Source organism: Ovis aries, chromosome 10 (genome assembly GCF_016772045.2).
Source record: "Ovis aries strain OAR_USU_Benz2616 breed Rambouillet chromosome 10, ARS-UI_Ramb_v3.0, whole genome shotgun sequence".
NCBI classification, from domain to species: Eukaryota; Metazoa; Chordata; class Mammalia; order Artiodactyla; family Bovidae; genus Ovis; species Ovis aries.
In genome coordinates this window covers 24,439,163-24,452,533 of record NC_056063.1, presented here as the reverse complement: position 1 = coordinate 24,452,533, position 13,371 = coordinate 24,439,163, and the positions used below count along the sequence as shown (strand labels likewise).

The 13,371-nt window shown below is 38.4% G+C and overlaps 1 protein-coding gene across 9 annotated transcripts in view; it reads right to left on the bottom strand.

Moving 5' to 3' along the window:
- The window catches only part of TRPC4 (transient receptor potential cation channel subfamily C member 4), a 212,039-nt gene that overhangs the window by 44,276 nt on the left and 154,392 nt on the right, over window positions 1-13,371 (bottom strand). The gene's annotated exons all lie outside the window — the stretch shown is intronic.

Sequence of the window (13,371 nt, the reverse complement as noted above, 5' to 3'; positions counted from 1 at the left end):
TGAGAGATGAAAACCTGTCCTGCACACACGTGCTTTGGTCTGCCCCAGAAAGCAAAAGTTGGATTTATGATATGAAAGATATAGAAAGGAATCTTCTTGCCCAATGTAAGGGGGGTTTTCTGGCAATCAGAATTGTCCCAAACACCTTTCAGGGTTAAGATTCCAACCAGTCATACTCCAGGGAAATTTAAGCAATGATCCTGACCTAGGCATAGAACCTGGGTCTCCCATATTGTGGGCGGATTCTTTACCATCTGAGCCACCAGGAAAGCCCCAAGAATACTGGAGTGGGCTGCCATTTCCTTCTCTAGAGGATCTTCCAGACCTAAGGATTGAACCTAAGTCTCCTGTGCTGCAGGTGGATTCTTTACCAACTGAGCCAGCAGGGAAGCCCCCAGCAATCAGTTGTACTCCAGGGAATTTCTAACAATAAGTGGAGACCTGTTTTGCTGGACCTCTAAAGGTCACTCCAGGTTTATGAATTTGTGATTCTGGTGTTTTCAAATTATGTATGTATTTAAAAATAAAATATATTAAAAGACCTGCAAACCAACAAAATGGTTTATATTTTATTTCCCTTTATGAATAAATCATATTTTTTGGTTTGCTTCTACCCAACTGGAAAACCAAGTGGGATTATTAACAGTTACCAAAATAGATAATTTCAAATACTTTATGGATAATTATGTAAAAGAGTAAAGACACCAGGACTCACTGCTAACTAATCAGCAGTGAGTCTTGGTGAGGACAGGAGGAGGACCACCAGGAAGGAGTGTTGAAGCAGCAGTTAGCAGCTCAATAGAAAGCACCATTTTAACCTGGAGCTCCATAATATCAAGCAGACTCTGTTCTCATTAGCTGGATTCAAGAGCAAGACACTTTAATTGAAAGTTTGAACTAGATGACCTCGAAGATTTCCTAAGAAGACTCAAAACAAAAACTCACAATTCAGATATATTACAGTTCCTCAAAGTTCAGAGGATAGACATTAAATATCTAACTCTCTGAATCGCACAAAAAATGATTGAACTACTGACTTTGAAAAGGCACAACTGTATGGAAAAAAAACAGAGATCCTGATGAAATTGAGGACTCAGCCCATCTTTTTTTTTTTTTTTTTTTAACCTGAGCTGTAAATAAGACTGTCAATTAGTGCTTCTTGACTAATGGTTTTGGGATCTTTTGTTTTCAAAGCACCAGATTCGAGAATCACTTCGCATAGCTGTTTAGATCACTTCCTCCATCACCACATACCTGTTTGAGGACTACCGGTTTCTATTTGTCACGAGCACATTAGTGACATATCAAGTTTCTTCTATTCTGGCAACATTCACTGAAATTTCAGAAGAAACAAGCCTTGAGAAAAACTAGAGGGTGCTATTAACTGGCTGGAAAACATATCCAGATAGTCAACGATTCACGCTAACTAAAAGAGACTGCAGAGAACAAAGCTTGAGGGAGTGTCTGTCAGAAAATGTTTGTGCTGTTCCCACAATGGGAACATTTCAAAATTGTTCTCCGCTGTTTATAAACAGATGACATGATTTCTCAGCATGGTGGTGGAGGTCTAATTACAAGCATTGATGTAAGACTGTGGGGACCAACAACGGAAAGATCACAGTGCAAATGAGTCAGAGAACTTCCTTTTGAAAATATTTGTGGATGCCTGGAAGTTTTGACTATTTTTTTTCTACCTTTCCCATAACAGTTTTCATCAAGGCTGAGTGTTCTCTTACATCCCATCACGTGAAGCTAGCTGTGGGGGATGAGATGCAGCAGGCAGCCCTCCAGTGCTGTAATTATCCAGCCTCGAATTCATGTTAAAAAATGTGTACTTCTGCAAAACAGACGTCTTGCCTTTCCTTTCTCACTGTCAATACTTACACAAAGAGGAAATAACCCCAAGCAAAAGAGCAAGTCACCTTTTCACCTAGGACACTCCAAGGGCTTGTTAAGGCAGTCCCAAAGCTAGCTGAGGGGTCTGACCTTGGAAGTCTCTTGATGGAACACTGAATTCCAGGCTGTGACACCAAGTCAATGAATATAGAGAGAACAAAAAGATTTTATCTTCGCTGGAGGGTTTTCACCCCCCTCCATAAGTTGGGGGCCCAAGAAATAGTCTCCGGTCAAAATTCTGGTTTTGTTCAAAAAGAAATCTAAACGCAGTGATTTCATCTGGTAGAGACTCATCTTATTGCCAGACCCATAGAAGGCACTAGGCCTACCCAAATGGTGCAATGATAAAGAATCTGCCTGCCAATGCAGGAGATGTGGGTTTGATCTCTGCATCTGAAAGATTCTTGGGAGTATGAAATGGCAACCTACTTTAGTATTCTTGCCTGGAGAACCCCATGGGCAGAGGAGCCTGGTGGGCTACAGTCCATGGGGTCACAAAAGAGCTGGCCACGACTGAGCATGCACACAGCACAAGAGGTATGAGGACCATGTCTGCCAGCAGCCACCTGCCACTCCTGCCCACGCCTGTACAAAGAGAACACTGGGAACAAGGGACCAGTGAGCCATAAACTCAGGGCACTCCAGTTGGGTGCCAGTTAGGAAAGCCAGAGGAAGAGATGGGAGGGGTCTCATCAGCACCACCCCCTTCCTCAGTCAAGTGCGGGACATTCCAAGACAACCCCTCATAAAGATGGGGGATTTCTAAAAGGAGAAGATGGCATCTTAATCCCTGCTGGGGCATCTTCCCAAACCCTTGGCTTGCTCATCTCTCTCTGGGTCTAGGACTTCAGGGAAAACAGACAAACAATAGGATTCATCAGTTGGGCAGCTGGCAGCAGCCTGACCTCCTACCAGGAGAGGGAGTGGGGTTTGGAATCTCCCGGGTAGCCGGCATGCACCGCAGGAAGAAACCAGGCTTTCGCCATCTTGCTCTCCTGTCCTTGTTAGGGTCACAGGACTCCTAAAGGGGCCAATGGCTGGCTACGAGAGTTTACAGACTGGAAGATGTCAGGAAGAGCTGGATCTTGGAGAACTATGTATACAGGCCATCTGAGGAATGCTCATGGACCCATCAGGAGAGTCAGAGGGTCAAGACCTGTCATATAGGCTACTCAGGATCAGCTAGAGATGCAGACCACCAACAAGGAAAGAGCTGTGACCAGGGTACCAGGGAGGCAAAGAAGACATTGAACAAACATTTTCTGCCATCCTTCTCACCTGCAGAAACCAAGGCATGGGGAGAATAGAAAAAGCCTAGGTCCCTCCTTCGATTCCAGTGTTGGGCTTGAAGGACAAGCAAAAGATCAGTGTTTTCAGGTCCTTTGAGCCCTGTGTTAAGCCTTTGTTGGGAAGAGGAGAACTTTAAACTGATGGTAAGATTGATGTTTTAAAGTGAACTGGGACTACTTTTTAATAACTCAAAATTTCAGGAAATTGATGAATATTGCCTAGACATATGGTTAAGGGAGACAGAAAAGATATTTAATGTAGGGTGGTTGGGGAGAGTGGTTGGAAGAAGTAAAACCATAGGTGTTTAGAATCTAATGAGTCTCAATTCCTCCCTAAAACTGAAATCTGACATTTTAAAGTCTAGACTCCTAGAATTGTTCCTTAATTCTTTTGTGTTTAAAGACCTCTGAAATTTCTGAATCAGTCAACAGAGGGGAGAATTCAAAATCTGAACTTTTCATAAAAATCCATCCATTACAATTATAGTCAGCATACTACACTTCAAAAAAATACTGATTTAAAAGGACAGTCAATAATTAAAATATGCTTAGTTTGAAGGCATCTGAAAATGCTTAAATTAGTATAGTTTTGATATCATCAGTTCAATATTTAGATTAAAAAATCAGGAATATATAATTAAGGAAGTATATGTTTTGAAACTGTGCCAAAGAATAATAATATGTTAGTTTCAGATTAAGATGTAAAAAAATGTAGAACTTTAGAATTCTAGCTTGTCTGTTTATGACACAAATGTAGTAACTTAAAAGTCAAGTAAAATGTTTCTGTCAATGCAGTATTAGACATTTTAAAGATTTCTGTTTAATCTAAAATTTTTCATGATGACTAAGGCATTAGATACTTATGTAGCTGGAAAAACAATAAATATTCCTCGTCACCTCTTCAGTGAGTGACAGTAGTCACTTAATAAATATTTTCGAATGAGTGATTACTGATTTTTTCACTATGAAAATGGCCACTTTTCACCTACAGTAAAGTTCTGACTATTTTAAAAACAATTATGTACAAAAGAAATCTATATCTTTACATTTCCTGAAAACTCCCTGCACACACATACATACATACATACACCAATGAAAGATTTAAAAATAGATAACTAATGAGACCCTATTGCATAGCACAGGAAGCTCTACTCAATGCTGTGTAGTAATCTAAATGGGAAGGAAATCCAAAAAAGGGGGGGAGCTATATATACATATAGCTGATAGTTGATTCACTTTGTGTATGGCAGGAAATAACACAACATTGTAAAGCAACTGAACTCCAACAAAAATTTTTTAAAAATTAAAGATATCCCTGGAAGCTAGGAAATTTAACTTCAGGACTTAGCAAGCGAACATGGAAACTAAAAACGAAACAGCTCAAGGCCACAGGAAAGGACTTTGTTCTTTCTTTCCAGAATAGATTGCTTCGGTCAGTGCTAGGGAACCACTTATAATGCACAGGTTTTAGAATAGTGGTGGGCTGTGGAGATGGAAATACAGGTAATGCTGATGTGATAGTGATACATTTGCTATATTAACAAGCATAACTTTCAATAGTGAATTATATCAAGTGTATATCTCAAACAGTGTGGCCTCTGTAAAAGATCAGAAACATGGTCCTCTCAGATTTGACCTGTGTAAAGACTCAAGTTAGCAAACAGAGGCAGAGAAAGTAGGGGAAAATGTCTATATTTGGAAACTTGAGTTCCTGGACTATTTCTGACTCTTTGAATTCTACTTCTGATACTCTAGTGGCTCAGGTGGTAAAGAATCCGCCTGCAATGTGGGGAGACCTGGGTTCGATCCCTGGGTTGGGAAGATCCCATGGAGAAGGGAATGGCTACCCATTCCATTATTCTGGCTTGGAGAATTCCATGGACTGTATAGTCCATGGGGTCGCCAAGAGTCTGAGACAACTGAAAGACTTTCACTTTCACTTTCACTTTCTCACACTCCAAGGGCAGAGGAGGATAAAGAGGATAAAGAAAGCTCTGGAGTTAGACTATCTAGAGTTAGGTGGTAAGAATACACAGAAGAACTGTACAAAAGAGATCTTCATGACCCGGATAATCACGATGGTGTGATCACTCATCTAGAGCCAGACATCCTGGAATGTGAAGTCAAGTGGGCCTTAGAAAGCATCACTACGAACAAAGCTAATGGAGGTGATGGAATTCCAGTGGAGCTATTTCAAATCCTGAAAGATGATGCTGTGAAAGTGCTGCACTCAATATGCCAGCAAATTTGGAAAACTCAGCAGTGGCCACAGGACTGGAAAAGGTCAGTTTTCATTCCAATCCCAAAGAAAGGCAATGCCAAAGAATGCTCAAACTACCGAACAATTGCACTCATCTCACACTCTAGTAAAGTAATGCTCAAAATTCTCCAAGCTAGGCTTCAACAATATGTGAACCGTGAACTTCCTGATGTTCAAGCTGGTTTTCGAAAAGGCAGAGGAACCAGAGATCAAATTGCCAACATCCGCTGGATCATCAAAAAAGCAAGAGTGTTCCAGAAAAACATCTATTTCTGCTTTATTGACTAAGCTAAAGCCTTTGACTGTGTGGATCACAATAAACTGTGGAAAATTCTGAGAGAGATGGGAATATCAGACCACCTGACCTGCCTCTTGAGAAATCTGTAAGCAGGTCAGGAAGCAACAGTTAGAACTGGACATGGAACAACAGACTGGTTCCAAATAGGAAAAGGAGTACGTCAAGGCTGTGTCTTGTCACCCTGCTTATTTAACTTCTATGCAGAGTACATCATGAGAAACGCTGGACTGGAAGAAACACAAGCTGGAATCAAGATTGCCAAGAGAAATATCAATAGCCTCAGATATGCAGATGACACCACCCTTATGGCAGAAAGTGAAGAGGAACTAAAAGCCTCTTGATGAAAGTGAAACAGGAGAGTGAAAAAGTTGGCTTAAAGCTCAACATTCAGAAAATGAAGATCATGGCATCCAGTCCCATCACTTCATGGGAAATAGATGGGAAACAGTGGAAACAGTGACAGACTTTATGTTTTTGGGCTCCAAAATCACTGCAGATGGTGACTGCAGCCATGAAATTAAAAGACGCTTACTCCTTGGAAGAAAAGTTATGACCAACCTAGATAGCATATTAAAAAGCAGAGACATTACTTTGCCGACTAAGGTCCGTGTAGTCAAGGCTATGGTTTTTCCTGTGGTCATGTATGGATGTGAGAGTTGGACTGTGAAGAAGGCTGAGTGCTGAAGAATTGATGCTTTTGAACTGTTGGAGAAGACTCTTGAGAGTCCCTTGGACTGCAAGGAGATCCAACCAGTCCATTCTGAAGGAGATCAACCCTGGGATTTCTTTGGAGGGAATGATGCTAAAGCTGAAACTCCAGTACTTTGGCCACCTCATGTGAAGAGTTGACTCATTGGAAAATTCTCTGATGCTGGGAGAGATTGGGGGCAGGAGGAGAAGGGGACGACAGAGGATGAGATGGCTGGATGGCATCACGGACTCCATGGACGTGAGTCTGAGTGAACTCCGCGAGTTGGTGATAGACAGGGAGGCCTGGTGTGCTGCGATTCATGGGGTCTCAAAGAGTCGGACACGACCGAGCGACTGAACTGATGCTGCTCAGGGGCTTCAGTTGTGTCCAATTCTTTGCAAGCCCGTGGACTGTAGCACACCAGGCTCCTCTGTCCATGGGATTCTCCAGACAAGAATACTGGAGTGAGTGGCCATGCCCTCCTCCAGGGGATCTTCCCGACCCAGGGATTGAAGCTGCATCTCCTGCGGCTCTTCCATCAAAGGCAGATTCTTTACTACTAAGCCACAGGGGCAGCCCAGAGTTCGAATGTAGTATCTACCATAGGTCAGCTCCTTGATCCTGGGAAAGTGATCTAACATTTCTAAACCAATTTCCTCTCTGAGAAATGAGATACTCTTAATAACATCATTCATAATTACTAAATGAAGTGGAGTGACTATGAAGTTCAAATGAGATCTTACATTTTAATCACTTAGCACAGTGCCTAATTTTTTGGTTTCTACTGTTATTACCACCATTACTACTGTTACTATTATATTATCATTATTCTGAACTAATTGAAACCACTTACGCCTTCCCTGTAGTCTTTTACTCTGACCCTCGTTCATTTCCAAGTACTCCTCTTTTTTCATCTTTTCCTTTCTTTCCTTGAACCATCAGAACCATGTTGTCAAACATTCTCCCAAGTCCTGTAGATTTCACCTGTTGGTGCATCAAATTTCTATTGCATGTGTGACTGAAAGGACTTAATTTTCTCTCCAATAAAGAAGTCATTTGGTCAGCAATAGAATGTACACAAATAACAATTTACACAGATGTGAATATTTTGTTTGAGATTTTACTGTGTTACTGTTGATAAATCTTGGTAAAGGTGACCTTAAAATTTCTTCCTCACAGTTAAACAGGAAAATGAGGATTCTATGTCCTACTGCAATGAATATCTGGTTTTCCTGAAAATTAAAATATCCCTTTAAATGAATGAACAGATGTTCTCCAGCTGTGTTTGAGTGTCTCTACGTGTCTGCATCTAGTTTGATGAGGTGGTTATAGTATGTTGTGAAGGGACAGAGTGGGGAAAGACTCTAGTCTTGTTCCTTATAACTCTGGATTTGGGGGGCTTTTTGAGCAGATAGATAATTCAGGGGTGAGGCTGAAAATATGAGTATCTGAAGCCATGTGATCTTAATGCCTATTAGAAGATGAAGAAATGGTCATCAGTAATAAAGTATACAGGATTGTTTGTCTGTATGAGTCTTTATCTAGATGCAAATGTGATCACCACTTTTCACATTTTCAATTTCTCAGGCCTTGTTGAAATGTTCAGATTTTTAAATATCAACACTTTAAAAGATAAAAATATAAAGTAAATGAGGGAAATAAGAGGCCAATTCTGTTGCAGAAAAATTGTTAAATAAGTATGTATTATAGGCAAGATGTATAATCTGGATATTATGAGCAATCCTTAATTTATGTTTAGAAATTCACTAGAAGCTATTTTTAACAGAGCTCAGATTACTTCCCCTGATATAACTTTTCCTTGGTTCACCCTTCTCATCAAGCTCAGTGTGCACAGATTTGTGTGCTACATAATTATGGCATATTCTTAAGCATACACATAATAATAAGTCACTTCAGCAGCCATTTCTATTTTCTCATTGGAAACAAGGCACTTCCTGCTTTATTAATATGATAGCTTTCATTAACATTCTACTTCTTTTGTGAAAATTGTTATCAATCTCATAATTTTACTTTGCTAAGAGATAACATATGTCTACATCTGGATATTTCATATATATGCATACTTTTTTTGCAGGGGAATAAGCTATGGCAGAAATTTGATTGTTACAATTTAGTTATAATGGATTCTGTGAAAAAATTCAAACTAGTTTTGGGAAGACTTCAAAAATTAGCATTCAATTTTTTTTTCACATTTTACTCCATATTATCTCCAGAAACAAGTGACATCTGAGTTAAAACTTCTGCTATAACTTAGATGAATTCTCAAAATATGTATTCTACATATAATATGCTATATTTACCTTGCATTTAAATTCTGTGTAAAAATGACTTTCCCATATGAATATTATATTCATTCCCTTTCCCTAGTATTATTAATACATTGTTAAAATCAAACTCTTAATAAAGTAAGATCCTTGGGATTATGATACAACAGAAATTAGAGGTAGCCGTGTCTTTAATCTGACCCCAGGCTTCTTTTAATCCATCACGGTCTTCCCAGTGATACTTTCTCTCTAGACAGTTGAAAAGCATAGCTCTGTTATCAGGCCATGTGCATGCAGGATGAAACTTGTTTTACATTTTACTATAGCTCAAATCTGAGAAATATACTGGTGTCTATCTGTCTATAATTTACCTTTTTATTGAGAGAGTTCTAGCTGAATTATCTGATTAGTTTTCTCTGTTGCTTAAAACTGTATATCTCAAGATGACCAGAATCTTAAGTTTTAGTCTGTATCAGGCTTTTAAATTTCTTTGCTTTATATGCTAAAGTTCTTCCTGCAGGAACCATGTGTGAGAAGACCTCTAGAGGTTATTTGACAAGAGAAAAGAAGTGTTGATACAAGACTGTCTGAAGGAAAAACAATTTGAAAAATGTTGCAGGAAATGAGCTACAATTGATCAGTGACACCACAGTGAAAGGACAGAAGGACCATTGTAGATTGTCTTCCAAAGATATCAAACTCAATAGACTTCAATTTAAATAGTCAAAAAGATGTTGAACTTCAACAGGAAAGATAGTGAAAATGACACAGAAACATTATTCTGCCATGCTACTAAATCACAAGATATCTGGATCTATAACATTGTGTAATTTCTTACCGTTGAAACACAGCAGAGTATATCAAATAGAAATTCCTAAGCAAAAACCATACTTCTTCATCCCTTTAAGGATGGATTTGGGAGGATAAACTTTAAAGTTAGAAAATTTTTCTATTTAGAAAAAATGAAAATTTATGATATAAATATATAGAAACAAGTAAAGCAAATGTCTTTTTTGTCAGGATAAGTGAAGCGAAAGGTATCAAACTCATCATTTCCTTTAAACTACTGTATCATAGGTCTGGGAAACACCTGAAAATGGAAGGAAAGAATAGTAAAATGAAAAAATGTTTCTTTACAAAGCAAATAGCTCACAGAGGCGACATCAGTTAAAAACCTAAGTTGGTTCAGGAAGACTTGAGAAATTGAAGCGTAGAGCCTCAATCAGTCATTGGGAAAATTAACATGATGAGGGAAACAGTTACAAGCCACAGTCTTATAAGCAAGTCCCTCAGTCTTATTAGAAACGTAGAGCCTTACAATTTAGGGACCATGCAATATATAGTCAGTTACTCAATTTATCAGACAGCAGGACTGAGCAAGGCAATACGAAACATTCATTAGCATAGTCATCAAATTAAACCATGCCTTTTGTGTTTACCACACTTTTGGTAGAAAGTTAAAGGGTCCCTATGCTGCTGTCTTCAGTCCTCCTCTCTCTATTCTCCCCCTCTGCCCACCAAAGAAAAGATCAATCTTCTCTGAGCTAATAATGATAGGTCCCTAGCACAGGATAGTAGGACAAAATGGGACTTGAAAGTTATCACTGTGAATCTTTCATCTTATTGGTGAAAATACAAAATCCTGAGAGATTGCGACCACCCATAGTTTTTTAGTCTCTTAGTGACAGAACTTGGACATGTATTCAAATCCGGTGCTTTTTCTTCTACAGCGAAATAACATGGAGAATATGCCTTATACTCATGAAGCTAACAAAAAACTTAGAACTCAGTCTCAGATACGAGGCACTCAGAATTCACCAGGCTTGATGAATAATATAACTGTTTTGACAGATCTATTTGAAACAGAAGCATTCTTTTTCTCATGCTCTGCTATTTAAGCAAGATGATCATTCATATGTATTTCTCTTTTATTCTAGAACATCTCTTTTCATCCTAAAAATTCCATATAAATTAACTCACTGCAGTCAGGATATCTTAAGAAAAGGCTGCCGTTAGCAGCTATTTCTTTTGCTGGAATTTTAATTCTCACAATTAAATTTGTACCTTAGTTAACCATTCAGCTGTAATTTGGAGATGATTTCTTCTAGCCAATTTTCATGGAAAATTCTGTTACAAGTTTTGCATGTAGAAGGCAGCCAGTTTTACTTGTATGAATTATTCAAAGTTTGGAGTTTCCACTTTTTATATTATTTACCATTTTCTGATAGTATATACATACGTCATTGGTTGTTTACTATCCATTTCTTCAGTAAAAGTTAACCTTTGTAAAGGGAAGGAATATTTTCTTTTCTTACTTAAAAAAATTTTTTTTGTGTTTCACTATTACCTTGCACAGTCCTTACTCCATAGAAAGTACACTACATATTTTCACTGACTCCCTAAAGAAGAGACTAGAAATGCTATATCTACCTATGTTGCATTTTATCTACACCATTTTTCAAAGTGAAGCATTCTGTGTTTCACTTGGGACACCAGGATTTTTAGACATTCAATATGTTACACACAGTGGGAAATTTAACCTCTAAAAGCTTCCCTGCAAATTGTTCCCAACAAATTTTCTTTGAAGGAAACTCAATGAAGAACCTAGATGTCCATCAGCAGATGAATGGATAAGAAAGCTGTGGTACATATACACAACAGAGTATTACTCAGCCATTAAAAAGAATACATTTGAATCAGTTCTAATGAGATGGATGAAACTGGAGCCGATTATACAGAGTGAAGTAAGCCAGGAAGAAAACCACCAATGCAGTATACTAACACATATATATGGAATTTAGAAAGATGGTAACGATAACCCTGTATGCGAGACAGCAAAAGAGACACAGATGTATAGAATGGACTTTTGGACTCTGAGGGAGAGGGAGAGGGTGGGATGATTTGGGAGAATGGTACTGAAACATGTATACTATCATGTAAGAAATGAATCGCCAGTCTATGTTCGATGCAGGATACAGGATGCTTGGGGCTGGTGCACAGGGGCGATCCAAAGAGATGATATGGGGTAGGAGGGGGGTTCAGGATTGGGAGCTCATGTACACCCGTGGTGGATTCATGTCAATGTATGGCAAAACCAATACAGTATTGTAAAGTAAAATAAAGTAAAAAGAAAAAAAAAAAGAGCATATTCTTACTGTGAGATATTTAATTTAAATGGATACAGGGAGGGTCATTTTATACCTAATATCAATTACTGTGTCAAAATTATTTTTATTCAAAAATACATTTACAGACTATCTAAACCTTCCTTCTAACTTAAGCAAGATCAGACATTATTTCAGATCAAGGCAAATGTACTTAATTTTAAAGTTCACTTTAGAAGGGGTTTTTTATTAGTAATATTTGTAAAACATCAAATCTTGTTCCTAAGAACTTTTGTTATTGTCAGTACTTTCAGTATTTGTAACCTTTAAAAGGCATATCTATGTTGACTCAGACACTTTTTTTCCCTGCCTTTTCCTCATTTTACAGTCTCTCCAGCAATTTTGACAGCTGACCCAAACTGACCTTCTGAGATAGTGAATCGCTAAATTTGTCACGTATTTTCTAATTACTAGTGCTGACATGGATATGATACCAGAGAGGTTTAAAATGATGAGCTAAACTGACGAAAGGCAATTTCTCAGCAAACTATAGTAGGAGAAGGAAGAATAATTAAAATTTAAATTTTAACTATGACTACCATAACAGGAGGAAAGGAAAACAAGGTTTTAGTTTTTGTTTTTGAAGTTTTCTACCTTACTATGATTTGCTGCAGATCCAAAACCAATTTCTTTCTTTTGGAAAGAACAGAGATAGGAAGATGTCCTATTGTTTAATTGCCTATTATTCTGACTTACTATGTTGTTTCAAAGATAAACGTAAAGGGGTGGATTTTTAAAAATGGTTATGGTTCCTTTATGTACAGTTCACAATAATTCTTCAGAGTGATTTGTACTTTTAGAAGGTGTACTTGTTAAGAGGACTTCCCAGGTGGCTCAGCAATAAAGAATCCACCTGCCAATGCAGGCGACTCAGGTTCAATCCCTGGATCAGGAAGATCCCCTGGAGAAGGAAATGGCAACCCACTCCAGTATTCTTGCCTGGGAAATCCCATGGACAGAGGAACCTGGTAGGCTACAATCTATGGGGTCACAAAAGATCTGGACACGACTTTCTGACTAAACAGCAACAACAAATTTGTTAAGAAAATTAAAACATTAAAATGATTATTTACATAGGGTTAATGAGACATTTTGAAAGTATTTAGAAGACTCCCTTCTCCAGGGGATCTTCTCAACCCAGCAATTGAACCCTGGTCTCCCACATTGCAGGCAGATTCTTTACCAGCTGAGCCACCAGAAGACAAACATCTCAAAAAAAAAAAAAAAATCTCCAAAACAACCCACAGAATCAGTCACTTCAGGTTTCAGAATTATTAAAATCTATAATTCTCAAACCTAAAGTTATATTTCATAGGTGGCATTTGGAGGCAGGTCCACCACAGCTTGTGAAATCTTCATTTAGCTTTGGGGATTTGACCTTGGCGCTACAGTGGTTGGAACCTATTTTAAACATTTCCGCATCCCCAGCTATAATGAATATTCTTTTCTGAGCAACACAATTCCATGGTAGCAACACGTTTGCATTAT